The sequence below is a fragment of the Macrobrachium rosenbergii genome, chromosome 14 (assembly GCF_040412425.1).
Source record: "Macrobrachium rosenbergii isolate ZJJX-2024 chromosome 14, ASM4041242v1, whole genome shotgun sequence".
Lineage (NCBI taxonomy): Eukaryota > Metazoa > Arthropoda > Malacostraca > Decapoda > Palaemonidae > Macrobrachium > Macrobrachium rosenbergii.
In genome coordinates, this window is record NC_089754.1 from 50,941,928 (window position 1) to 50,969,704 (window position 27,777).

At 37.3% G+C, this 27,777-nt stretch overlaps 1 pseudogene; it reads left to right on the plus strand.

The window, feature by feature from the left end:
* The first annotated feature begins 2,291 nt into the window (after positions 1–2,291).
* LOC136846137 (uncharacterized) overlaps positions 2,292–27,777 on the plus strand; it is a 42,254-nt pseudogene continuing 16,768 nt past the window's right edge.

A 27,777-nucleotide genomic window follows, 5' to 3' on the forward strand; every position in this document is an offset into this window, starting at 1 on the left:
ACTGTTACCGTAGAGGAGATGGTTGACATTTAACTTTGGCTCTCAGTGTAATCCTCGGTACAGCTGTGTATGTGTATGTGTGAGTGAATATCTGAGTCCTTGACACTGTTAAGGTTTCGGCAGTTTTAGGTGCCTAGGTATTGTAGATACCGAAATTAATTCGCATTTCTCAAGTGTTTTCCTCAGACTCGTTAATTTTTTTTTCCAGAAGCACAACTTTCTTTTTAACCTCTCTCTCTCTCTCTCTCTCTCTCTCTCTCTCTCTCTCTCTCTCTCTCTCTCTCTCTCTCTCCGGGAACACACATTATCCATGAATGCTGAATGCTATTCGTGTTACTCTTCTTCAGATCATTTTGATACCAGCCCAATTTCCCTTCATTCTGTTGGGATTTTTGGCCTCAAATCAGCGTCATTCAACTCAGGCTCCTCAAGTCTTTAACACGTTTCAGGAACTCTGATAGTTTCCCGGAATTCACCGGTTTCAGCCTACGGTCTTCAGGGTTAGTTTGCCGTCAGTGCTCCTCATGCGGTGCACTGTAGGCATTACTTAAGGTTCTTTGCAGCGTGCTTTCGGCCCCTGGCTGCAACCCCCTTTCATTCCTTTTACTGTGCCTCCTTTCATATTCTCTCTCTTCCACCTTACTTTCCACCCTCACTTAAACAATTGATTCCTGTTACACCTTTCAAACCGTTTCAGCGCTGAATGACCTCATAGGTTCCAGTGCTTGGCCTTTGCGCTAAATTCTATATTCAGTTCAATTCAAATTAGGGGTAGTTTGATTTAGTTATGTAAAATGCTTACATTTTAAAACGTATTCTTATCTCTTCTTGTTAATCACATATATTTAATTTTAATTATTGTTATTGTTAGTGATTACAAATGTACCTTGAGATTTATTGTAATTTGTTATTAATTGTAAAAATTCAGCTCTATTTATTGTCTTTAATGTATATATATTTACAGTATATATATATATATTTATTTATTTATTTATATCTAGTACTTTGTCTTTTTCCCCACACTTGATCATTGTATCCTGTGGAATCGTCCAGTTAATAATAATAATAATAATAATAATAATAATAATAATAATAATAATAATAATAATAACAATCTATCCTGTCAATGTGTAGCTTGCAATGTCGAGCTGAATCGAATTTGAGAAGTTAATTTCCGTTAAAAAGAAATTTCTTTTCTACGAATCAACTTTTGCATGAAACATCAAGCCTTCTTTTTGTAAAAATACACAATTTCGCTGTACTTGTGATTCATTTTGCTTTAACCGTGAGAATTGCTAACATTACACTACCAGTTTATGTAATTTAAAATTTGCAACTGACGCCAAACAGAAAAAGGCTTAATTGCGATTCAAAGGTGAGTAGAGAACGTGAAATTAATATTTAATGCAACCTCCATCCTGCAATTGCTTTCAAAGCAATTTCATCTGGATGCCCCAGCTCTCTATCGGTTAAGTTGGTTATTATTATCATTTTTCTATATCAACTCCTCATTTACGTTCAGTTACATATGCTATCATGATCAAAGCCTTTATTTTATTCATTTTTAATTTTTTTTTTTGAATGATTTAAATCACTGGTTCACAACCTTTTTTTGTCCCATGCACCCTTACACCATATGTCAGAATGGCATTCTCTCCGCCCCCTTTCCAAAATTGTCTGCCTCAAGAGGTGAATTCCAAATAATATGCATATAATACAAAAAATCCTCGGTCACAATTCCCCCCGCCCCCAAAACTGAAATTTCCCCCTAGGGGGAAATTCCCCCTTGGTTGAGAACCACTGCTTTAGAGTCTAGAAGTTTGTCTTTCTCAGTATCCATTTTAATTGTTCCCTAATTACTATTATCATCACCATCATTGCTGTTAATACTACTGCAAGAATTTCCGTCACACTTGTGGATTTATATTTTTTCCAAAACAGAACTAAAGAATCAAACAGAACATTCAGATGCTAGCTGTCATTACAATAAGCACTGGAGGAGGAGGACTTGCACCTCACAGCCATCGAAGCCTTCCAAAGGGGCCTTCAGGAGTCTTGCAAATAAGTCTATCGAGAACGCTAGGCGTTCAGCACGTCATCTCATTTATTGTGGCAGTGTGTAGGTGTTAGGAGTGACAGATAGATGGGGAGAAAAGAGGAATAGGAACAGGGAAAGATATTCCAGTTGATTCCCGGGCAAGCGCATGAGAGCCGTTTGGGGGGTGGGGGTTGGGGGGAGTATCGAGGAGCACCTATTGGAGGCGGAGCCTGTCCCTTAAAAGACTCCATCTCTCCTCCAGCCCCACACTCCTCCTTCGAGCTCCATACGAAACGGTTTTGCCTCTCGTAACTCCACCAGTGACGGTTCAACGGCTCTCAGGTTTATTACCCCTTTGACGCGCGCCAGTTTTTTGAACCGGGAGCTGTCATTGGGCGCAAGAAGCTGTGAACTGATTGGTGATTGGTGGGACATACGAGGCATGCAAGCTCCTAACTGGCTCATCTTTTTCTTCATCTACTTAACTTTCGCTGGATGTCAGAGTTCTGCAGCAAGTAAGAGTTTTTTTTTTTTATTTAGATTCAGTTTTAACTCTCAAAACTTTGTCCCGCAAGTGTCAATAGCATTAAAAAGAGACAGGCTCAAGTTTACTAGTAATATCAGTCTAACAGTTTCAAGTCTTACGTATTTAAACAACTATTGCATTTTCTATTAATTTGGAACTTGTTCGGTATATAAACTAAACATGACAATAGAAAAATCTAAATAATTAATGAAAAGCGCCATTAATTTATGTAGACATTCCCAGCCCCTCCTCACCAAAAAAAAAAAAAAAAAAAAGAAAGAAGGTACGAAACTCCTACTTTCGATTATCTTTGAATCGGCAGTATTGACTCCCACACCTCAGCAGTAAACACAGTCTTAGACTAGTCTTTAAGACCTCTCGCGATTAAAGTCAAATTCGTATAGCTTTTGGTGGGTGGGGAGGAGGGAGAGAGAGAGAGAGAGAAGGGACAGGGATCTTACGTGATTAAGACTAGAAGCAACAGAATGATGATAGTGCGAGAGCATTGTTCCCGACTTGTCTTGGATGTGGCGACTTTTTTTTTTTTTTTTTTTTTTCTCTGGTTGGGCTGACAAGTGGTGGCGCGGGGGTTGGGGTGGTGGGGGTGACTGAGTCTAGTGATGAAGTACGGGATAATCCTGGGAATGGGAATATCTTGGAGAAATAGATAATAGGTGGGAACGTGTGAGACGACTTATGGACTTTTGAACACCGTTTCAGTTGACTTATAGATGAGCTATTTGAATAGAGTAATGTTTACAGATGAAATATACCGTTGAGGAGACAATTCTTTGTGATCAAAGAATTTTGCTATGCCAAAAATTTAGTCTTTGTGTAAATAATAAGCTGAACTAAATGTAAATGAATTACTATTTTGCAGATGAAATTTACCGTTGTGGAGACAAATCTATGTGATCAAAGAATTTTGCTGTGCCAAAAATTTAGCCTTTCTGTAAATAATACGCTGAACTAAATGTAAATGAATTACTATTTGTATAGAGTAATGTTTACAGATGAAATTTACCGTTGAGGAGACAATTCTTTGTAATGAAAGAATTTTGCTATGCCAAAAATTTAGTCTTTGTGTAAATAATAAGCTGAACTAAATGTAAATGAATTACTATTTTGCAGATGAAATTTACCGTTGTGGAGACAAATCTATGTGATCAAAGAATTTTGCTGTGCAAAAATTTAGCCTTTCTGTAAATAATACGCTGAACTAAATGTAAATGAATTACTATTTGTATAGAGTAATGTTTACAGATGAAATTTACTGTTGAGGAGACAATTCTTTGTAATGAAAGAATTTTGCTATGCCAAAATTTAGTCTTTTGTGTAAATAATAAGCTGAACTAAATGTAAATGAATTACTATTTTGCAGATGAAATTTACCGTTGAGGAGACAATTCTTTGTAATGAAAGAATTTTGCTATGCCAAAAATTTAGTCTTTGTGTAAATAATAAGCTGAACTAAATGTAAATGAATTACTATTTTGCAGATGAAATTTACCGTTGAGGAGACAATTCTTTGTAATGAAAGAATTTTGCTATGCCAAAAATTTAGTCTTTGTGTAAATAATAAGCTGAACTAAATGTAAATGAATTACTATTTTGCAGATGAAATTTACCGTTGTGGAGACAAATCTATGTGATCAAAGAATTTTGCTGTGCCAAAAATTTAGCCTTTCTGTAAATAATACGCTGAACTAAATGTAAATGAATTACTATTTGTATAGAGTAATGTTTACAGATGAAATTTACCGTTGAGGAGACAATTCTTTGTAATGAAAGAATTTTGCTATCAAAAATTTAGTCTTTGTGTAAATAATAAGCTGAACTAAATGTAAATGAAACTATTTTGCAGATGAAATTTACCGTTTGGGAGACAAATCTATGTGATCAAAGAATTTTGCTGTGCCAAAAATTTAGCCTTTCTGTAAATAATACGCTGAACTAAATGTAAATGAATTACTATTTGTATAGAGTAATGTTTACAGATGAAATTTACCGTTGAGGAGACAATTCTTTGTAATGAAAGAATTTTGCTATGCCAAAAATTTAGTCTTTGTGTAAATAATAAGCTGAACTAAATGTAAATGAATTACTATTTTGCAGATGAAATTTACCGTTGTGGAGACAAATCTATGTGATCAAAGAATTTTGCTGTCAAAAATTTAGCCTTTCTGTAAATAATACGCTGAACTAAATGTAAATGAATTACTATTTGTATAGAGTAATGTTTACAGATGAAATTTACTGTTGAGGAGACAATTCTTTGTAATGAAAGAATTTTGCTATGCTAAAAATTTAGTCTTTGTGTAAATAATAAGCTGAACTAAATGTAAATGAATTACTATTTTGCAGATGAAATTTACCGTTGTGGAGACAAATCTATGTGATCAAAGAATTTTGCTGTGCAAAAATTTATTTAGCCTTTCTGTAAATAATACGCTGAACTAAATGTAAATGAATTACTATTTGTATAGAGTAATGTTTACAGATGAAATTTACTGTTGAGGAGACAATTCTTTGTAATGAAAGAATTTTGCTATGCCAAAAATTTAGTCTTTGTGTAAATAATAAGCTGAACTAAATGTAAATGAATTACTATTTTGCAGATGAAATTTACCGTTGTGGAGACAAATCTATGTGATCAAAGAATTTTGCTGTGCCAAAAATTTAGTCTTTGTGTAAATAATAAGCCGAACAAGATGTTTTCTGTAAATAAATTATTTCTGCTAATTAACTGACGGCCAAAAGTTAACGTAATAAAGATTAGTGAATTGAAATAGTTTCTGAAGTTTTCAGAAGCAAGTTCTATGACCGCTACCACATCCATTGCACAAAATCATCTGTAGGATAATCACGAAATGTGAAAACACGATAGAATAATTAATATATAAAGGGGAAAATGAAGAAATAAAAAATATGTGAATGAAAGAGCCATAAAATATCAAGTGCTTTTTGCTAAAAGACGGAAAGTTGAATTTTGAAGAAAACTGGAAAGTTAAGAAATCGAAGGACTGGTGTGCTTGAAGAGATTCTCTCTTTGCTTTCTACATCCTCAGACATTATTTTATTCTTCCTTTTCTCTCTAATCTTTCCGGGACTCAGATATCGAGTATGACATCTCTGGCCAAAGCAAGCTCGGTCCTAAAAACTTCTTGTATACAGAAGATAGGTTAAATGACTGCAGATACATAGGAAGGTAGAGAGTTCGTAGTTTGGATTTGTAAGGTATAAGGACTCCCATTTTGATTTTTCAACTTGAAAATTATTAAATAGATTTAGCTTAAGTATCTATCACAGAATTTTAGGTTTTAAGTTACTCTGTAGTTTGGTGTTTCTAAGAATCAGTTAAACAGTTTTTTAGGTTTTTTGTTTTGTATTTTTCGTAAGCGCTTCTTTTTCACAAAACATTCTTTTTATTCATATTTGGGACCGGCATTATTGTATGGGATTTCAAGATAGAGTTTTAAAAATATACAACTACTCGATTTTAATATTTATTTTCCACAAAACATTATTTTTATTCAGAATTGGGACCGGCATTATTGTACGGGATTTCATAGTAGTTTTAAAAATATACAACTACTCAATTTTAGTATTTCTTTTTCACAAAACATTCTTTTATTCAGATTTGGGACCGGCATTTTTTACGGGATTTCATGATAGAGTTTTAAAAATATATAACTACTCAATTTTAATATTTCTTTTTCACAAAACATTCTTTTATTCAGATCTGGGACCGGCATTACTATACGGGATCTTATGGTAGAGTTTTAAACAACTTTAATATTTTTTCACAAAACATTCTTTTATTCAGGTTCGGGACCGACATTACTATACGGGATCTTATGGTAGAGTTTTAAACAATTTTAGTATTTTTTCACAAAACATTCCTTTATTCAGGTTCGGGACCGACATTACTGTACGGGATTTCACGGTAGAGTTTTAAAAATATCCAACTACTCAAGTTTAATTTCAGTTGAGCAAGTCACTAAAAACACGATTCCGTCTTTGACTTTCTCAGAAGTTAAAAAGTAATTTTCCCTCTACGAGAACAGATTGTTTCCTTCGAGGTGACGTCGATTGTTCCACAATTTGCTTTGCAAGCGTATTTTGTTCCCGAGAACAAATACCTTCAGAAAAAATCGGGACACCGGTAACTGCCACCTTCAGCATCTGACTGTGAATCAGACGTGGAAATAATTTTCATAATTTTTTTTATTAATTGTAATTTAGAGCTGGAATCTATGGTACCGGGAGTTTTGCATCTTCCTAATAGGCATTGGACATACACATTATATATATACTGTATATATATATATATATATATATATATATATATATATATATATATATATATATATATATATATATATATTGATATATACATATATTTTATATATACGAATATGTATATATATATATATATATATATATATATATATATATATATATATATATATATATATATATATATATATATATAAATATATATATGCAGTGTTAATTACGTGAGAGAATTATTCATCCTTATGGTAAAAAAAAATCAAAATAATAATCTGTCAATTTGGATAATAAATTTAACGCCGAAGAAATGAACGGCAAAAAAAAAGAATGCGCACGGCCCCCAAAAAAAAAAAAAAATAATGATGACATAAACTCTTGCCCAGACATAATAAACTCTCATTAGGATAGAGCCCCCCAAAAAAACGGTCTGCTTTGTGCATTTGAATTTAAATGATGCAAATTTGAATAAGGGGATGCAGCTGAATCGGGCCGAGAGAAAACACTTTATTCGCCTTAAAGACGCTCGTGCCATTTTCCTTATTTTTAATTCGACCTTTTTGTTTTTCAAGTTTTCACTTTATCTCTTCTTTCTGTATTTCCCTTTACTTCCTCTGGCTTCTTCCTAATGAACGCCATATTCTTTGGAAGCTTGAATTTCGAGTCAGTGGCCCCTTTGGTGTGCTTGTTTCGTATGAATAGGTTTCATCTACTGGATAATAATAATTATTATTATTATTTTTATTATTATTTTATTATTATTATTATTATTATTATTCTTCTTCTTCTTTTTCTTCTTCTTCTTCTTCTTCACGGATGAGAACGAACGGGAGATCGCGATTCGTCTCTGGCAGAAGTTTTTCTCGCGGCGTCGCCGTCTTCTTCTTTTCACGCCCCTGGGAGGCGTTGCCTCTGAGAAATCTGCGCTTTAAGTGCAAAGGGTTGTAGAGCCGCCCCGTCGGTATATTTCACGGGCCAAAACGCCCGCCTTGCTTGCGCTCAGAACCCGCTATAACTTAGTGGGACCTCCTGCTTGCGCTAAAGAGATTTAGCCACGGATGGAGAGGTCGTGACAGGACCACCGGGGGTGGTGATAGGCCGGGAAAGGGGATGGGGGGTGGGGGAGAGATTAGGCTTAAGAATACGATGGACAGTAGCAAAAAAAAAAAAAAGGTGAAGATATATAGTAGGATTTAGATCAAAATGCAAATCTCCCTCCCCAAAAATAAACAGTAAATGAATATGATCCCGAAGATAACACGGATGATGGTAATGGAGGTATGCTCCTTTTAGGAAAGTAAAGAGTGGTTTAAAGAATGCGGTGAACGGAGAGAGAGAGAGAGAGAGAAAGAAAAATGTAAATTCGGATCAGCATAAAAATGCAAATGCACAAATTTAAGAAGATAGGAGATACAGAGATAATGAAGTTGTTTGGATCAACATGCTTCTTCTTCTATATTGAGTTCTTTGGGAAAATGAAGGCATTTTTTTTGCCTCAAGAAATGCACAAGGCAGAGAACATTGAAAGCACCCTAAACATGGGGGGTAGTGGTGTCAGCGCACCTCATGCGGTGCACTGTAGGCGTTACCTAAAGTTCTTTGCAGGGTCCCTTAATTCGGCCCCTACCTGCAACCCCTTTCATTCCTTTTACTGTGCCTCCGTTCAAATTCTCTTTCTTCCATGTGACTTTCCACCCTCTCTAACAGTTGTTTCATAATGCATCTGCGAGGTTTCCCTCCTGTTATACCTTTCAAACCTTTTACTGTCAATTTCCGTTTCAGCGCTGAATAACCTCCCAGGTCCCAGTGCTTAGCCTTGGGCCTAGAGTCCATATTCTGAAAACATCCTTTTCGGCTATAACCCGTAAATGGAAAATATGGCGTCAAATCGTGAACATAGGATAAGAACTGTCAGTTTCACACCACACGCATTCAGTTACTGGATTTTATTTCGCCCTGAAAGAAAACTTTATTTTGGAATTTCTGGCCGCGCAACAGTGGCTCCAGAAATTTCTCCGATGAAAACTTTACCCTCTAAAAAAATTTTTTTTCAATAAAAATTTCTTTTAATAATTAAAGTTTTAACTTGACTCGTTATATTTTTATGCCATAGTCTTGAAAAGTTGTGTTTTTAATCGGTGTTTTACAGTTGCAGTAATTGGCAGCCGAGAACTTTTTCCTCGAAGGTAGAAACAAACTTTCTACCTTCGAGTTTGTTCCTCCGATATTATATGTGCTGAGTGTATATATCTGAATGCTCTAACGTAGCTCACACATATACACACAAACGCACAAACACACACACATACACACACACACACACATATATATAATCTGCTGATCACTTTCTTACCAGACACGCATGCATGCATGCATCTCTCTCTCTCTCTCTCTCTCTCTCTCTCTATTATATATATATATCTCTCTCTCTCTCTCTATATATATATATATATATATATATATATATATATGTTTATATATATATATATATATATATATATATATATATATATATATATATATGGAATAGAAATATATATCACGCCCTCAAGATTCAAGATTGAATCCGCTGAAACCCTTCACTCCATCTTATCCCCCTTAATGGGGGCTCGAGCCCCCCTCCCCCTCCCCTTTGCCGCAGATCTAGCGCAGCTAATAAGCAAGCGACGAATTCAAGATAAATGCACAGTTTTAGGACTTAGAAAGAATTCACATCTCTCGAGAGGCGCAGGAACGATGATGGTCCATATTTCGTGGATTTTCTGGAAATCTGTTGAAAGCGTCGGCACTTTGTTAACGCTAATTGGGGCCGACATTTTATTTCCAGTCTTTTCATCTATCTACCTTTTAAAACACATCTCATTGTGATCTTCAGAATGAAGAAATCTTGCGGGCTTTATTTTGAGAGTGTGGGGGTCCTGATTATTTAAAGCGGATTTACGAACAATTGTAGTAGATTCTCAATTTTGTTGTATAGAATTAAGAATTTTTTTGTTATTGAGCATTTCTGCACTGAACGTGGTTAAAAATATTTGACTTGCAGAATTTCAAAATTTGAAATGATTTTGTTCAGTATGGACAAAAATAAAACACTTTTTGACAGTAGCTTTATTTCTGAAAATATGTGAAACAGATTTTGTACCGTGTAATTGAAAAATTTAAAAATCTCGATTCGTTATCAAGAGAATAATTCTTCTTTTTCTTCAGCAAATGTTGCCTGTAGTTATTCATTTTACTTACCTGCCGTTGTCTGTAGAGGACACATTCGTATATCTGTAGGGATAATGAGAGTTAGTTTAAAAATATACAGTATGTATATATATATATATATATATATATATATATATATATATATATATATACATGCATTCAGTATATATATATATATTTATTTATATACACAGTATATATATGTATATATATATACACCTACATACATGCATACATACATTATATGTGTGTGTATGTATGTGTGGGTGTATAGATATCTACCGTATGTTCCGGGAGTTGACTCGCAATAATGAAAATCGATGAGTAGTTTCGCTTCTTCCGAAGCTATCTATCGCGGACAACTTACGTAAATATATAGTCCCTTTTCATTAGTAGCCTATGTTGGACCCGAGAACTCTTTCCGAAGGCGGGTTTGAAGTTCGTCGATTCTGCGCCACACAAAAGCTCGCTTACAGAGCGCCGTACCTGAGGTGTTGGATCTCGATTGTAATTATTCCTGTTGGAAACTGACAACGCAGATTGCTGTGTAGTTGTCTTGGTATTTAAGTCTAATTTGAGTTGCCTCTGTCTCGTCAGAATTTTAATAGAACCTGAGTATTTTAATTCATCTCCATACATATCCTTGTCTGCCATGATTCGTTAAAAACAAGGAAACGGAGTTGCCTCTCTCTCGTCAGAATTGTAACAGAACCGAATTTTTAAATTTTCTCTCCATACTGTTTTTCAGCGTAGGCCGATGGAAAGGGCAGCTTAATATCCTTATCTACCGTGATTCGATAAAAACGAGGAAAAGCAGAGAATATAAAAAAAAAAGTGCACGGTCCAACTAAGAATTAGAATCCCATCATGTCAGTTATGATATCCACGTTCAAACCGACGCTATTGGAACGGAATGTCGCTATATTAAAACTGTCCTTGACTGATATATATATATATGTATATATATATATATATATATATATATATATATATATATATATATATATATATATATATATATATATGTAGTCGTGAGTCCTTGTCTTCCGTGGTTCGAGACCACGAGAAGACGCACTTATTATCAACTAAAAACTCCCCTTCGGGTAAGCATATATGAAAATATATTATTTCGAGGTAGAGCGAATTGGATATTAAAGCACGTTTGTAGCTTATTGCTTGTATATGAATCACGGTGATGATAAATAATATATATATATATATATATATATATATATATATCGTTCTTAAGGTTACGTAAAAGACAGAATCTATATATATATATATATATATATATATATATATATATATATATATATATATATATATATATATATATATATATATCGAAATGAAAAGAGTTTTTCCTTTATTATCTTTCATTCAGTGCTGCTACAGGCATTGACAGTTGGCCTCAGATTTCAAAGTTTACCGGCAATGTCTGGATGGTGTTATAGAATATTTATAGCGATGTGCTTTGCCTAGATACCCTTTTCTAACCGTAATGCCTCTTGTTATGCCTGATTCATTTCATCCCTAAAATTACGGTTTAAGTTCGATATAAGCGCTCGAGCTGCTGAAACTAATAACAGAGATTCTTCTTTGGCTCCTGAATAGATCTTGGAAGCATGCAGTGAGTGGCAGCAGGTCACAGTGAGACCTGATAACCAGTGACAAAGGAAGACTTTGTAAAATTTCTAGTAACAGGCGGTGTTCTGAAAAATATAGACAAAAGTAAAATAAAGGCAAAAAGTGAATAAATAACCTAGACAGTGCAGTTCTCTAGTGTCTAAAATCTTAATTGTTTCTTAATCTGTTGGTGCTTCTGTAACAAAATACAAATTCGTTTTGAGAAACTATCTACTTAAGGTCCGCTGGTATAGTGGCTAGCGTCGTGGAATGACCTCAGATGTCGCGAGTTCGCGCCTCTCCCAGGGCGATTAAAAAATCATCTGTGTCATGATCAGTTACTGCCACAGTGTCGGGTCTGCTGCGGTAGAGGAGGTTGGAACCAACATTCTTTGAAAGCTTGAATTTTAAGTCAGTGGCCCCTTTGGTGCGCTTGTTCCATGCGAATAGGTTTCATCTCATGAAATAGTAATAACAGGACTGAAGAAGTATTTTTATCACTTTACTTTTTTATTCATGTGTGTTTACTGATCGTGGTTTACTGCATACGAAATAAGTGCATAGGACCAATGGAATGATAAATGGCTATGCGTTTCTTCCCAGTGGAAGGAAGATAATACTACTCTTCATTCCAGTGGAAATAGAGCTACCCTTCATTCCAGTAGAATGGCGAAAAATTCACATCGTGTGCTTCCATTCCAGTAGCATTCCAGTGAAAGAATGAGTCAGTACTATCTTCATTCCAGTGCAAGAAAGATAACGCAGCGTCCTTGATTCATTTAATGATGCAATCTAGTGTCTTCGTTCTAGCCGAACGGAGAACGAAGATAGATTTCTCATTGTTGTCTGGACTTTGAAAATTCCTTTTTTCTTTTGCCAGAAAATTAGTTTTTTTAAATTTAAAGTTGCGAGGACACTATTGTTACTTCGGCCACAGAGGTTTTACGTTTTTCGGTTTGCTTGTCTCTCTGTCTGTCTAGCAGCATGGTCACTTGAAAACTTATAGACAGACTTTGAATGGAACTTGGTGACAGTATTCATTAGGTGATATCGAGACGCTTAACGTCTAATTGAATTGAAAGCGGTGAAATGTCACGATCAAAGGTTTGTCAGGAAGCTTACGTGATGTAAAAGAATTTTTTTTTATAAAACCTGTTTAATTACTAAGAATATGGTGTATTGTATAGAGTGATTACATTCAGACTGTTCATAATATCTAGATCACACGGGATTTAATCACTTCATTGTGTTATGAATTAGTCCTTTTATGATGGTTGATAGGTGTTTAGATAATAGAAATGTAGTTTTTAGATAATGGAAATATAGTTTGTTCCTCCTTCTTTACATATGGAAGGTATTACCATATATAAAGATCTCAGGTTTGTGTGTCAGGAAAAATACAAATTACTTTAACATTTGTCATGTTACTACAGTCCTGTCTTTAGGAGGATTAGATGCTAAGCCTCGGAAATTAATAAGTTCCTTGGTGGAGTGTAATACGGTTGGTCATGACTGTTATTAACGTCTATTTTCTGAAGCAGTTTAAAGATTTTTAGCAAGTGATACACTTTAACTTACGCCAGTGTGTTCCAGGCTTTATTAAGACCCAGTTTCGTTTCAGCACGCCGGTAAGATTTATGATAAGTTTCAATTAAAACTTGGTCTTCACGAGGCTTTTTCACCGGTGCTTGCGATAGCTTTGAATGTAGAAAGAGATAGATTTTTGGTATCGCTTTCATAATCACGTTTGATTCGTAATAATAGCGCTGATTTAATCGTAATCATGTCCACGCTTTATCACACCTAAAGAGTTTTAACAGGTTGACAATGTTGAAAAGAGATCTTAGGCCTGCCAAGTCCATTAGCATATTCGTGGCTGTCAGGATTAACTACGGTACTCCCCACGAGACGAAGCCACCATCGTCTTCATTTGTAACCATTTGTTCTCAAATTATAATAACGTCTTTGCTGACTGCAGTGAATGCTAGTGTCGAATCAGACGTTGTAGCTTTTCGTCTGGTAGAAATGCGAACAGGAGACAGAGACACGGCATTTGAGAGCAGAGAAACAAATTAACAAATGGAAAGGTGATGGTGGAAGCGTGAATTTCTGTACAATGGAAAGTCACTGACTTTGGACCAAATTGCACCGACGCAAGTCCACAAAGACACATCCATAGAACCTGTATGTAGGAAAATGACCTGACCCTGTGTCAGTAATGTACTTACGCATTATCGAAGTCTTTTCTTTAAAGAAGCAAAAAAAAAAAAATCAGAAATGCATTCTAGTGGGACGCTGTTATATCCCTTCCACTAAAGGTAAATTTTAAAGTGGTTATATTGTAAGATGACAAATTTTGATTTTGTAAGCAATCAATGATGAAATTCTCTCTCAATGTTGATTTCAACAATACGATTTTTTATTTATGTATTTTCTCTTCTATCTGTGCCTGTATTTCAAGTTTTTTTTTTTATTGATTTTGTGAAGGCAAAGAAACCCACATCTCTATTTATTCTTTTATTAAGTAATTACCCAGAATACGGTACATTTTCACAAGCACATGACCTACAGTATAGCATCACTTAAACTAACGCTCTGACACCCACTTGCCTTTCATCAAGCCTAGAAACCATTATAAATACGTAGTATTGTGACAGTGTTATATTTCATTCACAATCTCCCCATCATTCGCAAAGGATTCAAAACCTTATTACAATAATAAACGTAATTGTTCATTTTCACTCGAATCAGATTCTCTGCACCTTCCGAAGCCGATTGTTGTTGCTTGTCACTCAGGTTTACTTACACGTGGTTTGACCTCCATTGTTCCTGAGTTTTCGTCTGATTTCAACCAAAGGTCACGGGCGGCTTATATAGCGCGCTCTTTGTTAATGGGCAAAGTATTTCCAGTTCATGATGGCGAACTCTTTTTTTTTTTTTTTTTTTTTATATTGCAGACTCGTCTACGATCCGCAACCAAACGACGAGACTCTGAAAGTTTCGCTCTTATTTGCTAATTCAGTCTTTTGGAGCTCGCGAGTCTCATTGTGGCCCACTGCACCTGGAGTTCGCGAGTCTCATTGTGACCCACTGCACCTCTCACCAGGCTCCCAAGGCCTGCTGTTACAAGCGTCAGTAATGCACGGGGGAGCTTGTACCGAGGGGTCCGACATTCATTAGGAAATTAACTAAATACCCGGGAGTTCGACGTTCATAAGGAAATTAACTTAATACCCAGGGGTCCGACATTCATAAGGAAATTAACTTAGTACCTAGGGGTCCGACATTCATAAGGAAATTAACTTAATACCCAGGAGTTCGACATTCATAAGGAAATTAACTTAATACCCAGGAGTTCGACATTCATAAGGACATTAACTTCGTACCCAGGAGTCCAACATTATTAGTAGTCCGACATTCATAGGGAAATTAACTTCGTACCCAGGAGTCCGACATTCATAATACCCAGGGGTTATGACATTTGAAATTAACTTAGTACTTGATTATTTTAATCCATTATAATTGTTCACTACATTCTACAATCGCAAATAGATCTTCTTCAGAAGTTTAAGACCAGTCTGTAAATGCTCAGAATCAAGGAGACACCATTTTCCAAACCCAGACAGATTTCCGGGAACCAGTACCCAACCGCATCATTATTAGGTGACACGATTTTGTAGGACAGTATCCCTCTCTCTCTCTCTCTCTCTCTCTCTCTCTCTCTCTCTCTCTCTCTCTCTCTCTCTCCCTTTGATGGGTTTTCACCAACTGTAACACTTGTTATAGGCACCGCTTTTGTAGATCAGTGGAGACGAAACTCAACCGCCTGTCTTGCTTAGAAATCCGGTTTATTTATCAATTCGGGTTCTCGGAACGACCTGATTGATATTTGTCACTTGACTGACTCCTGAATTTTCTGTATTTCATTCCTCACGCGTCGCCGCTCTTTCTCCTCAGTTGTTTGGCATTTCAGTGTCGAATTGGCGTCATATAACAGCAGAAGTCACCAACTCCGTCCTCCTTGAATTCTACAAACCCGTTGCATAACTGCCGCGACTGTTGGGTAATTAGGAACGCGAATTCTGTCGAAGCCATCAATATACGCTGTTTGTAGATGAGGTGTATTTGAGACCGGAGTTTGATCACTTACTCTGTCGAAGTCATCAGCAAATGCTGTTCACAGATGAGTTGTATTTGAGACCGGAGTTTGATCACTTACTCTGTCGAAGTCATCAGCAAATGCTGTTCACAGATGAGTTGTATTTGAGACCGGAGTTTGATCACTTACTCTGTCGAAGTCATCAGCAAATGCTGTTCACAGATGAGTTGTATTTGAGACCGGAGTTTGATCACTTACTCTGTCGAAGTCATCAGCAAATGCTGTTCTGTCGAAGTCATCAGCAAATGCTCAGATGAGTTGTATTTGAGACCGGAGTTTGATCACTTACTCTGTCGAAGTCATCAGCAAATGCTGTTCACAGATGAGTTGTATTTGAGACCGGAGTTTGATCACTTACTCTGTCGAAGTCATCAGCAAATTCTGTTCACAGATGAGTTGTATGGAGTTTGATCTTACTCTGTCGAAGTCATCAGCAAATGCTGTTCACAGATGAGTTGTATTTGAGACCGGAGTTTGATCACTTACTCTGTCGAAGTCATCGCAAATGCTGTTCACAGATGAGTTCATTTGAGACCGGAGTTTGAAACTCAACCAAAATGCTGCCTGTCTTGATCACTTAGAAATCAGCAAATGGTTCACAGATGAGTTTATTTCGGAGTTTGATCATTCGGGTCAGCAAATGCTGTTCAGATGAGTTGAACGACTGTCAGAAGTCATCAGCAAATTGATATTTGAGACGGAGTTTGATCACTTGACTGACTCATCAGCAAATTTTCTGTATTTAGTTTTCTTACTCTTCGAAGTCATCAGCAAATGCGTCGCCGGAGTTTGATCACTTCTCTCTCAAATGCTGTTCAGTTGTTTGGCGTTTCAGTGTCGAATTGGCGTCATGTCAACATGCTGCAGAAGTTGAGACCAACTCTGTCCATCAGCCTGTTCACAGATGAATTCTATAAACCCGTTGCATAACTGTATTTGAGCGGAGTTTGACTGTTGGGCAAATGCTGTTCACAGATGAGTTTAGGAGACGGAGTTTGATCACTTACTCTGTCGAAGTCATCCAAATCAGATGAGTTGTATTTGAGACCGGAGTTTGATCATACATCAGCTGCTGTTCACAGATGAGTTGTATGAGAGTTTGTATTTGAGACCAGATGAGTTGTATGTTGAGTTTGATCACTTACTCTGTCGAAGTCATCAGCAAATGCTGTTCTCAGATGAGTTGTATTTACTCTGTCGAAGTCATCAGCAAATGCTGTTCACAGATGAGTTGATTTGAGTTGTAGTTTGATCAGACTGTCGAAGTCATCAGCAAATGCTGATCACAGATGAGTTGTATTTGAGACCGGAGTTTGATCACTTACTCTGTCATCAACAGATGAGTTGTATTTGAGAACTTACTCTGTCGAAGTCATCAGCAAATGCTGTTCACAGATGAGTTGTATTGTATGTGTCATCAGATGCTGTTCACAGATGAGTTGTATTTGAGAAGTTTGATCACTTCATCAGCAAATGCTGTTCACAGATGAGTTCTAAGACCGGAGTTTGTCATCTGTCGAAGTCATCAGCAAATTCTGTTCAGATGAGATGGACCGGAGTTTGATCACTTACTCTGTAGTCATCAGCAAATGCTGTTCACAGATGAGTTGTATTTGAGACCGGAGTTTGTTTGTCATCAGCAAATCACCGGAGTTTGATCATACTCTGTCGAAGTCATCAGCAAATGCTGTTCAAAGTCATCAACTCTGTCAAGTCATCAGCAAATGCTGTTCACAGATGAGTTGTATGTGAGACCGGAATTTGGTCACTTATTCTATCTAAGTCATTAACAAATTCTGTTCAGAATTCTGTCATCAACAAATTATGTTCACAGATGATGAGAGAATTTGATCACTTATTCTGTCAAAGTCATCAATAAATTCTGTTCATAAATGGGGTGTATATGAGACCGGAATTTGATCACTTATTCTGTCAAAGTCATCAACAAATTCTGTTCACAGATGAGTTGTATGTGCGACCGGAATTTGATCACTTATTCTATCAAAGTCATCAACAAATTCTGTTCACAGAAGAGTTATATGTGCGACCGGAATTTGATCACTTATTCTATCAAAGTCATCAACAAATTCTGTTCACAGATGAGATGTATATGAGACCGGAGTGTGATCACTTATATAATGTGACGGCGAGGATGAGTCTCGCCCCCTACGAAGTTGCGGGGGAATGGAAAGCCTCGTAATTGGTGATTTCCGAAGGCCTTTTGAACGGGCCTCATCGATATCTTTGAAGAAGGGACGTAGAACAAATACTCGGATTGAAATCGGGCGAGATGACGGCTTGGCTCTGTATTTGCGTACAGTGGATCACTGCCTTTAATTTTGCCTCTTTTTTTGAAGGAAATTGAAATCGGCGTTCTGAGAATATGATTGTTCAGAGTCGGATTGACAAAAATACGGGGGAGGTTTTTCTTACGCGTACACGGTGCTTGGTGGCTACCGTATTTTGTTTCCCGCGATTCTAGCCGGAATTTTGGTCGATAAGCCATACCGTTTTGAAAGAAGTTAGGAGAATTAAATTTCAACTTTTTGGAAATTGTGATCGACAGGAACAGCGTTTTCTTTCTATGCGATGGAAGCTTACAAAGAATTTCCGTTTGTTTGTCGAAGGGAGAACTGCATTGATGGCTTCATGATATGTCTTAACGAAGATAAATCACTTTATCTCTTTCGGCAGTTTTTTTTTTTTTTTTATTCATTGTCGTTAATGCACTTTAACGTAACTAGTTACTGAGACGCAGTAAAGTAAATACCACTAGCTGATCGGGGGGGCTGGTGGCTCATGTCCTTCGGTCTAGATCTTATATTCCTATCTAGAGGAGATTAAGATAACTTTCGGTGAATAAGGAAGTCAAGTCGATAACATACGGCCGTCAAGTAACAAAATTCAAACCCGTCTTAGGATGACCACAATTTTTGAGCATTCAACACCACCTGGTGTTCCGCTACTTTGCTCTTGGTAGGTGACATTTAAATACAAATGGATGTCAACGTACGCAGCGTTTTTCTCCATTTACTCATTTTTCTTACTGAGAAAGTTGAAAGCCGATTTATATTAAGATATTTCCAAAATTACTTCGATGTTGAAAGCCAATTAATATTAAGACATTTCCAAAATTACTTCGCTATTGAGAGCCAGTTTATATTAAGATATTTCCAAAATTACTTCGCTACTGAAAGCCAATTTTTATTAAGATATTTCCAAAATTACTTCGATATTGAAAGCCAATGTATATTGAGATATTTCCAAAATTACTTATATCCAAAATGACTTAAAAATTCTACGGAAAGGGATCCATTATTCGAAAGGCTCTAAGATAAACATATGTGAGTATTCGTATGAAGTACACTTACGGAAACTACATATATGATGAATATATGGTTTTAAGTGCATATAAGTATAGTGACAACAATTTGTACGATCAGGCATTAGTACGGGAATGGGGGGCGGCACTTTCAGAGTCCGCCCCGGGCGCCACTACTAACCTAGTTACGCCACTGGGCACGAGTATATATATAAATTCACAAGGCAAAGTTGAAATATAATCATTCCTCGTATTTGGATTCGAACGGAACGCGAACTTCCATAGACACTCGACCCCGGCTGATCGGAAATGAGTCCGTATCAGGTGACTGTATCCGCTGAGCCCCTTTAAGTCATTTGAATTCGATGGTCCGGATGAAAGAAAGAAAGAGAGAAAGAAAAAAAAAAAAGGCGTATTTGCAACTGGCTGTCAAGAGTAAAAAGTGATGGAAGTTTTTGTAGAAACAGCGCGGACTAAAAATTCAGGTCGCTAAAACTTTCGTTATGTTTCTTTCGGAGGTCACTCTTACGAGGTGGGAGAGGGGAAAAAAAAAGCCCTCATATTTTGGGGATGGCCCTTCAGTTGTTTGGGTGTTCGTTTACCCTGCAGTTCCCCGTAGGGGGTTAGTGCCGTCAGTGCACCTCATGTGGTTCACTGTAGGCGTTACTAAGGTTCTTTGCAGCGTGCCTTCCTTAGGCCCCTACCTGCAGCCTCTTTCGTTCCTTTCACTGTACCTCCTCTCATATTCTCTTTCTTCCATCTTACTTTTCACTCTATCCTAACAGTTGATTCATAGTACAAATGCGAGGTTTTCCTCCAGTCACACCTTTCAAACAAACCTTCTGTCAATTTCCGTTGCAGTGCTGAATGACCTCATAGGTCCCAGTGCTTGGCCTTTGGCCGTAATTGTATATTCGATTCTGTCCAGTTACCCGTTTCTGAACCTTGGTAGTCTGGTGTCAGTGAGTCACGATGAGACCTAACAACTCAGCAGAGTGAGTGTGAGTGAATGTATTTTGCATCACTTGCCCATGAACTTATGGGCCAATGTTTTCAGTGGAGTCTGCAGTGTTTAAAAAACGCCGTAGCCACACACAGGGGAACGGGCATTCGAGTGCTTTGTCAGGCCGTCTGCGTCCTCCCCAGAGGTACGTGAATTTTAAGACTTGAAACCCAAAGCTGCAGCTTAAACTTAACCACAATTTAACAGGAGATACGTGAATTTTAAGCTTGAAACCCAAAACCTGCAGCTTAAACTTAACCAAAAGTTTAAGAGGGGTTTCGTGACGATTTATCCACCATTCTTTGGCAACCAAATGACACTAACCTAAACCAGAGAAGTTGGATCATCCAAGTTGAAAAAAACGCTTTTGGTGGTTTAACACTTCAGTTTCCCCTAAAGTTGCTAATTTAAATACGGGTCATTTTTATAATGCTGTTATTCCCGACGTGAAATACTGAGGAACACACACATATATATATATATATATATATATATATATATATATATATATATATATATATATATATATATATATATATATATATATATATATATATATATTATATTATATTATATTATATTATATTATATTATATTATATTATATTATATTATATTATATTAGTCCTTATACGTTCGTAAGTCCCGAAATAACAGCTTAGAAATAAAAGATTTCAGGATGGATCCATGTTAGTATCGCTCGACCGTATCTGTAGCATTCTCTTCGTAAGCGAAGGAAAATAGTATTACGTCAACATGCGTCATGTCCTCCTGAAGCTGTAATAGTGAAATATTGTTCCGTGCGTTGTCAGTATTATGATGTATGTGGTTATGTGTCGATATGTGTTAACCTTTGATAAAGAGAAGAGGCAGAAAGAAAGATCGTGCTGGTTAATGTTAATTTTTTAGGTTTCTCATGTCTTTTATTTCATATTATTTTACCACTACGGCTTGCGTTTGTATTTTATAATATTTATACTTTGTTGCTATTACTTTTGTATCTTCAACTTCTGTTGGTCTGATAATCATCCCATTTGAGAGTTCACTTGCTACCGAGAAGAGTAATCAAGATGATAAAATAAGGGTTAAGTTTTTACACCATGCGATATTTACAGACATTAGTGTTCTAATGTAACGTCACAAAGCAACTTTTTTTTATAGTGTTCTAATGTAACGACACACAGCAACTTTTTTTTTATAGTGTTCTAATCTAACGACACAAAGCAACTTTTTTTTATAGTGTTCTAATGTAACGACACAAAGCAACTTTTTTATAGTGTTCTAATGTAACCACACAAAGCAACTTTTTTTTTTTATATTGTTCTAATGTAACAACACAGCAACTTTTTTTATAGTGTTCTGATGCAGCGACACAAAGCAACTTATTCTTCTTGGGTTTCCAGCTTAATGTTTTCTGTGACGGCCCCTCATCCACATCGATAATTGTGAGTTCCATTTTGACTTTTGGAATTAAACAACTGATCAGGGTATTTGTTAATCACGGTAAGCAGATTAGGCTCAAAAGACTTTTAATCACTGAAATTCAGCGCATTAAACCTATGTACGATGAGCTGGCTAATGAATGAAAAAGCCGGTTTTCACATGAATACAGGATCAACGATAATCCGTCCAAAATGGCTGATAGGATCATTCTTTATTAATCTACATTGGCCGTTACGAAATCACCTTGCGTATTAAGGGCCCCATTATGTGTTATTTGGATTAACGATTACGTCAGGCGTATCTCCAGTGCCATTTTGATACTGCCCACGCTCAAATGCCGCGCATTAATTGGCACGCCGACAAAAGTGGCCTGCTCCAAAGAGGGGTCAAAAAGGTTGATGCAGTTTAGTCTCCTTCTTTATAATGACCTCTGGTTCAGCGGGCGCCGACTGCCTGCAGATGCAGATATTGAAGGAACGGGATCCTCTGTTTACGCCGGCGGGAAGCTCCTGATGCTTACGGTTTCAAGGAAGCTCTAATGATACTTCAGAGTGCTTGGCACTGTTGCCTTAAGCTTTCTGGAATATCCCAGTTACTAATTATGATTTTATCTTTCGTTTATTTGCTTGTCTGGACATTTATCCTCTTTTCCTGGTCTTTATTTCTCATGAAGCTCTTCCGTGGAACTTGCTTAGCAAGTCGATGGCCTTAATGGCCTGCACCGTATACATTATGTGCTCATGAATCATAAGGGTGGCCGTATACCCATCTCTAGCCCCGACCTGACATTATCAAGAGACAAGAGGGAAATGGAAAAGAGAGCAAGCAGAATCCTGAGGAACATCTCAAGAAATGGGTAACAAGCGGCATCCCCTTAGTGGGGGTAGTGCGGTCAGTGCACCTCATGCGATGAACTGTAGGCATTACCTCAGGTTCTTTGCAGGGTGCCTTCGGCCCCTAGCTGGAGCCCCCTTTCGTTCCTTTTACTGCACCTCCTTTCATATTCTGTTTCTTCCACCTTACATTCCACCCTCTCCTAACAACTGATTCGTAGTGCAACTGCTTTGAGGTTTTCCTCCTGTTACACCTTTCAAACCCTTTACTCTCAGTTTCCATTTCAGCGCTGAATGACCTCATTGGTCCCATTACTTGGCCTTTGGCCTAAATTCTATATTCAATTCAATTCGATTCAACAAACGGCATAATATATTGAAATAAAAGGCCAGAAATACGTTCATGTAAGCGGAGGGAACCAACACCACGAACTGGAAGTTTGCAAAAAGAGCGTTTTGGATAAATCTGTCGAATTCCCTGGGAAGAAGAGACGATCGAACGAGAGTAAGGTCGGTAAGACATCCCGAGTTGTAGGTCATTATGAAATTATAATTCCTCTTGTTCTGTTGGCGCTCAGGTCTCTTTTGGACCCATTGCGACTTGGCGCCAGACCGCCAAAGGTTACTGCAAGCTACAGTACAATAGCATTGGCGCTTTGACAATGCAGGGCCACACCATGTGCTAAAGTCTAGTGGTTCTCAACCTGGGGTACCTGTACCCCAAAGGGGTACGAAACCTTAAGTACAAAACCTTAAACCTTGGGGTACGAGACATGATAGTCAGTGCAATGGTACTGTATATTTACTGAACATTTATCATACGCTTGCATTGTATTTATACTGGATGGGGGTTTGAGAACATTTTCTCAGGTATCAAGGGGTACGGGCACTGAAAAAGGTTAAGAACCACTGTACAGCTAAACTCCCCTCTTGAGTGTAGACGGGAAGAAGAAGAGAGAGTGGAACTAAATCACTTAACTTTTTGCTTCATGCACATCGTCTTAAAAATCAACTTTGTAGCCATCTTGGAGGGCACTGCAAGAATGAAGGTTAGCCTGCAATGAATGCAATAAGGCCAACATTGTTTAGTATCCTCCCTCTGAAAAATCTTACCGTAATACAAATCGGTAAGAATTGAATTGAATATAGAATTTACCCCAAAGGCCAAGCATTGGGACCTATGAGGCCATTCAGCGCTGAAACGGAAATTGGCAGTAAAAGGTTTGCAAGGTGTAACAGGAGGAAAACCTTGCAGTTGCACTGTAAATCAGTTGTTAGGAGAGGGTGGAAAGTAAGATGGGAGAAAGAGAATATGAAAGGAGGTACAGTAAAAGGAACGGGGTAAAAATCGGTAAGTGGCACTGAACTTTGGAGAACACTTCCGACTTGTGTAGGAAAATGGAAGAATCCTAGTTGAATATTCTCCTCCGTAAAAGACGTAGGTTATTTAGGATTTTACAGAGGAATAAATAACTTTACCTGAACTGTCCCCCATGGGTGCCTTTTTCTTTTTAAATCAAAATTAGAAATATTTTTTTTATCCGAGGCAAAAATTACAAATTGCCGAATAACAAAAATTTCACATCAGGTTTTTACTTCAGTTTTTCCTGACTTCTTCAAAGTAAAAATAAAAAACAAAAATTTTTTTTGACTGCGAAGGCGCCTTGCCTCAAAGCTGACAACCAATCACTTTTAATTTGATAATTGACATCAGGGATTTTGCAGTATAAAAGAAATTAACTGCATTACAAAAATTTTGCTTCTGGAAATTCCAAATTAATCATTTGAATATTTTTTTTCTTTTTGTGATTCAGATTTGTAAGTCCTCGATTTTTCCTCTTTTGTACCGTACAAGCTTTTCACTTATGTTAAAAACTTCCTTATCAGGATTAAAATCCCATTTTTTTTTAAACCGTAGGGATCCACCAGAACCCAATTCAACCTTTTTCTTGAAACTGCGATCTGCTCACTCACTGTTTAAAATTTCCCAAGCCTCATTTTGACTCATAGCTACTCATACGATATTCCTAAGAGCTGTTGGAAGTTTCTCTTTAAAAATTTTTTTGGTAAAAATTTTTTTGGTAAATGGTAGATATATCCAACACCGGTAATTATAGTGGATATTTTTATTCGGTAATAGCTAAGCCAAAATATTGAAATCTTTTTTAATGACTAGCCTCAAAATATCGCCAAAAATCAAATAAAGAAATACTTTGATGCAATATCTTCATTCTCCATGTAGGTAACTGATGCAATACCTTCATTCTCCAGGTAGGTAACTGACACAGCATCTTCATTCTCCGTGTAGGTAACTGCCGCTCAGCTATTATATATAATGCCTAAGGCTGTGACTTTCCATTTCCAGACTTTTCAAGAAAGGTAGACAGAAGCCTCCTAGGAAATGGTATTCATTCGCAAGGTTGGGTAAAATTAATACCACTGGGAAAATGTGTAGATTATGCTGAGATAATTCAAAAGTTGGCAGCGAATAGATTTATGTTGTTACTCATTCTGTAGAGAAGAAGAAGAAGAAGAAGAAGAGAGAAGAGAGAGAGAGAGAGAGAGAGAGAAGCAAAAAATGCGTCGAAGTGTCTTGGGCGTCAAGGCCACCGAAAATAGATCTGTCTTTCGGTGGTCCCGGTATAATGCTGTACGAGCCGCGGCCCATGAAACTTTAACTACGGCACGGTGGTGGCCTGGACTATATCGTTGCCAGGAGCACGATTATGGCTAACCTTTTTATATCAAATGAGAACAACTGGGGCTAGAGGACTGCAATTCGGTATGTTGGATGATTGGAGGGTGGATGATCAACATACCAATTTGCAGCCCTGCAGCCTCAGTAGTTTTTAAGATCTGAGGGCGGACAGAAAAAAGTGCGGACGGATAGACAAAGCCGGCACAATAGTTTTCTTTTCAGAAAACGAAAAACTAGAATGAGAGACTTAGAAAACTCGTCTGAATGGAACCGCTTGTAACGGTCAGCGTGCACGAGCAATTGTTGTGGAAGGAGACCGTGGAAAAATAGCTTATTTTCACATCACTAAGATATTAATTTTGTTTGCTGAGAGGTTAATCTACTGCACAGGAGAGTTTAGCTGCCGAAGTGGTTCTGAATGTGAGAGTCTGAGCAAGTGGATGAAGGCCTGTTATTGTTCCTCTAAGGAGGACTCCAGAAGGAAAACAGTTTTTTTGCCCATGTTTTCGCTGTCTACTAAATCTTCTGTATTACATGAAGAATGTCATTCTCGAAAAGGAAGTTTCTCTCTCTCTCTCTCTCTCTCTCTCTCTCTCTCTCTCTCTCTCTCTGTAAGAACTGTTATTGTTAATACTATCTTTGTGGGCGGCTGTGCTAAAGAGTAAACTCTCACTCTCGTTTTTTCATAATATGGATTTCTTGAACCAGTGACCATTAGAGCTGTAACGCCTTCTCTTTCACTGGTTTTGTCATAGAGTTTTATGAGGAAATATGGATCTCTCTCTCTCTCTCTCATTGTAAGAACTATTATTGTTAAAATATACTATCTTTTCTCTCAGCTCTCTAAATTGTAAAACTCTTATTGTTAAAATACTATCTTTGTCTCTCTCTCAGATTTCTGGAACCAGTGACCATTAAAACGCCTTCTCTTTCTCTCGTTTTTGTTACAGAGTTTTATGAGGAAAACTGGATCTCTCTCTCTCTCTCTCTCTCTCTCTCTCTCTCTCTCTCTCTCTCTCTCTCTCTCTCTCATCTGCCTAATATGAAGCTATTCTCCAGTCCAGCATAGTATATCCGAGTCAGCATGTAGAAGCATACATTTTACCCTTAGTTCCATCCTAAAAGGAATTTGTTAACTGTGGTATCTCTCTAAAGTTCACATTTTTTTCACAGTCCTCTTTTGCGTCATCATCCTGTCATGAAGCCGTGGATTATTTTCTCTTACGAGGATTTCATCCTTCACATAGTCAGCTGCTGTACTGATTCCTCTTAAGCCTCCCCTCCTCTTCGTCGATTATCAACTGCCTTTTGCTAGAAAGAGGAAATCTGTTGTCAAATTCTTTCACTGAAGGAGTTTTACTTCGTGACATTTCTGTTTGCCTCAATGCAGGCATTATGCATGCATCGCTCCTCAGTGTGACATTATTTATCCCTACTCTGTGGTTTTTTAGTTTTCTGTTAAAGAAGGCTGTTGAAATGGCTATTTGTCTGTCCGTCCGCACTTCTTCTGTCCGCCCTCAGATCTTAAAAACTACTGAGGCTAGATGGATGGTAGTCCAGGAGCGAACCCAGGACATGGCAAGCGTGAGTTGAGAGCTGTACAACAGGGCAGCAGTTTTAATTATCTTTTAATTTTTTCATTTATCTAATTTGCATTAAGTCTTCAGATACATTCTTTCTGTTCTGTAAAAGTTTGCTTTGCTAGTTGATAAAGTTCCTCGTTGGATGGGTCGGTATAGTTCTCAGCTAGTACTCTGCTGGACCCGCATTCGAGTCTCCGGCCGGCCAATGAAGAATTAATGGAATTTATTTCTGGTGATAGAAATTCATTTCTCGCTATAATGTGGTTCGGATTCCACAATAAGCTGTAGGTCCCGTTGCTAGGTAACCAATTGGTTCTTAGCCACGTAAAATAAGTCTAATCCTTCGGGCCAGCCCTCTCTAGGAGAGCTCTTAATCAGCTCAGTGGTCTGGTTAAACTTTTTTGCTAGTTGATATTCATCTAGGGTTATTCCATGTGGATATTGATTCAATTTTTCAATTATAGGAATATAATTTTAATATAATCTAACAGAGTCAAAGACTCGGTTCCCTAAGGTCTCCGTCGGGGCATAAAACACTTACGAGATGAAGACGAAACGCTTAAATTCCTCCTGAGGAGCCGAGTTGAAATCGCACCGTCAGGATGATGAACGATTCCTGGGGGCATTGCAAAGAGCATTTCCTTTATATCAACGCCGAAGGTTTTCTGTCTTTCTCTTTTTTGTTTCGTTTTGAGAAATATATATATAACGAGTGAAAGAGCTCGGTTTCTTTTATTTCGTTTTTATTAATTTTCCAGTTTCTGAATGGCTTAATCCTGCTGAATGTGTCTTTTAATTTCCTGGCAATCCATCAAGTCTAACTCTCACCTCGGGCGATGCTAGGCGTTTATATATTTTATATTTAATTTTTTTCCACTTCAGATCCTCTGTAGTGCATGTATATATCGTTAATAGAAAGCGATGTAATAGTGTGGGAGGCGGCGGGTCACGGTGAGCCTGGCTTCCAAAGAAAAACTGAGGAATAAATGATAAATAGAAACATTTCCATATGACGCCGCAGAGAATAAGTGTATGGATGCGTGG